Raw genomic sequence first — 2,867 nt, forward strand, 5'->3', positions numbered from 1 at the left:
ATCCTGTCAGATCGTCCATCCTTTGAGTGAGAGTGTAACGTTACAGGTCGGCCGATCTGGTTTCGTGGTTAAAGTTAAACTTTTCGACATGTTTCCGTGTTGTTGCTCAGCAATGGCATGGACGCGATGTTGTCTGGGGGTTTGGCAAAAGGAGAGTGGGACGGTGGGCTGTGCTCAGGGTGGTGACTGAAGGCAGTGACTAGTTCTGACGTCAACTTTTTACGGAAGTCACAACAGTTCGTGAAAAATCACAGCTACTTTATGCAGGCTGTGTGCCGAGGTTTAGTCATTCTTTGACAGGATGAAACAGTCCACAGAGCTACCCGGTTCACTGATCTGCGCATGCGCTGCCAATAGCGCCGCGCTGCTCTAGAGGGAGGAATTTCAGTGAACGAGAAATATGAGTCAATGGATTACGAGAACGATTCGTTCACCTAAAAGATTCGTTCAAAAAGAACGATTCGTTCACGAACGAAACATCACTAATCAGGATCCATCCTGCTGTAACGAGCTCAAGAATTTAAAGCGGCAGACGTGCGTGCGCTTAGAATGAACAGACGATATCGTTCGCTGGTGTGGACGCTAATCGTTATCTTTATACTTATTGTTCTTGGTGTGAACAGGGCTTAATAGAGCGACTTTTGTCCCACTGATAAACGATAAACACAGACAGCCAATCAGAACTAAAACCGCGTACGCGGGCTGCAATGACGCAACTGAAGCGCGCAGTTTGAAAAGCAGACCGTTATCGTCCGTTGGTGTGTTGCTAATATATTAATGTTGTAGCTATCGTTTTTAGCGTTAAAGGCCCATACAGTTGTGACTTATTGATACGACTACAAAACGTCGTTATTCAGATTCAGCGATGAGCACAGCGTCAGCATGATTCAGAAGAAGTGGTAAATCTCACGTAAATCTGTCCTTCGCGGGAAAAGAAGGTTAGATACCCTCAAATATCTTCATTTATTCGCTAATTTAATTAGGTTGTCTAATTTCCAAATGCCGTTTCACTTGATCAACTTGAATTAGTGTTTGCATCCCATTTTACTCTCATTCTGTTGTATTTCTGAATGAAACAATAGACAAAGAGTAAATGTAAGTCATGACTTGATCTGAACTACCAGGAAATGACTGGATGGTGAAAATGGCCTCTATATAATAAAAAGGATTGGTAATTCCCACCCCAACAGGAAATATGTAAAGAAGAAAACTAAGCTGGGCAATCCATTTGATAAAGTCTTTAATGGCGCAGTAACGTTACACATGATGGAATCGCTATTAAACACCAGAGCAGTGCATCATCATTGTCATTGTCATCCATAATTACTTTTAAGAAGATCTACATTTGTCCCACATACTTTCATGAGTCCTCCTAAACCATCATCAACATCAGACCAGATGAAGCTTTGGCTCTTAAAAAGAGACACAATAATTCATAATAATACACAGACTGATGAGGTTCCTCAGAAATACTCGAAACACTTTGATGCAGATGCACAATGAAGCCCTGAAACCTTCATCTTCCTGGAACACGTCGGACAGAATCAGCATGCTCCATCATGATGTCCAGAAATACAGTCCAATGTGTTCAAACACACAAGATTACAGGTGTCCATCAGACGAATCTCATCAAAATCACCATGAATTCACCCCAAAATCAAAAGGTAGTTACAATTAGTTTCATTGTCATGCAAATAAATGTCAATATGCCAAAAAAAAAAAAATGCAAATATTAATTTAGCTTGTTTGGGTGAAATATTCATATTTTTTGTGTAAGATTCACTCGATCGCTGTTGTCAGAGTCTTAATACATGATCGTAATGAATTATATGGTTTGCACACATCAGAGGAGCAGCTGTCCTCTTCTCAGACACATTAAGATTGGTTTGGGACCAAAATCACGAGGCCTTTATCTGATAAATTAAAATGCTCACTTGCTCTGCTACAGCGCTTAAAGGAATCTAATCACGCGAAACGCTTATAGGACTGATCGCCGATGCCTCCACATAACTAACAACACACATCCAATCTGACAGACTTATGATGAACTCATAATCAAATGCAGTTCATCCTCCTTCAAGATCTTCGCATAACCTGCAGGTAAAAACACGATGTAAATATGCCACAATTAAATAAACAAATCTAATATTGTCAATAAAGGCTGTTGACTATCTGAGACAGATTGTAATGCTGAAACTTGAGTCCAAACGTTCCTGTAGCAGCAATAAATAAAACCAGAAAGTGTGTTGAACTTTAACACAGGCAGATAAAAACTCAAAATAGACAACATAATGCTCCGCTGACGTTACGTGTTTAAACTCGTTTGACTACAGGTACGTTACATTCGTTCTGATGCTTCATGACTTCAAGAGCTGAAGTTTGCGGGAAGTGAATCGTCTAGCTATAGAAACAGCAAAGTTCAAATGCTTGTTTGTTGTGAAGAGCGCGAGAACACCTAGAACTGTCTGAACAGCGTGAAATCACGGTTAAATACACTCCACGGACAGCGGCGAGGTCATGTGACACCATCAGTATCAGCTCGGCTTCTGAGTTTACCACCATTTACCACCGTTTACGTCAAAATACCACAGTTACTACAGTGCTTGAAAAAGGTCAATTTTGTTTGATTTCTCAACAAGTAGTCAATGAAAAGAGCCGCTCACCTAAATATATTTTTGCAACCGTTACCAAAACTTCAGACATGTTCAGAGCAGTTTACAACTCTGATTTGTGGTTTCATTTTTTTTTTTTTCGAAATACACATGACACCTAAAAATGTAATTCTCTCTCTCTCTATCTATCTATCTATATATATATGTGTGTGTGTGTGTGTGTGTGTGTACTGGTTTATATATCCTGGTGGGGAC

At 40.2% G+C, this 2,867-nt stretch overlaps 1 protein-coding gene across 1 annotated transcript in view; it reads right to left on the minus strand.

Annotated features, from left to right (window-relative positions):
* Positions 1-1,225: 1,225 nt before the first annotated feature.
* The window catches only part of LOC107677341 (ADP-ribosylation factor-binding protein GGA3-like), a 12,470-nt gene continuing 10,828 nt past the window's right edge, over positions 1,226-2,867 (minus strand). Inside the window, exon 18 of the mRNA XM_016472220.1 lies at positions 1,226-2,465. The gene's annotated coding sequence lies outside the window, so the exon portion shown is untranslated. The remainder of the gene's footprint in view (positions 2,466-2,867) is intronic.

This window comes from Sinocyclocheilus anshuiensis, unplaced genomic scaffold, assembly GCF_001515605.1.
Source record: "Sinocyclocheilus anshuiensis isolate Anshui unplaced genomic scaffold, SAMN03320099.WGS_v1.1 scaffold644, whole genome shotgun sequence".
NCBI classification, from domain to species: domain Eukaryota; kingdom Metazoa; phylum Chordata; class Actinopteri; order Cypriniformes; family Cyprinidae; genus Sinocyclocheilus; species Sinocyclocheilus anshuiensis.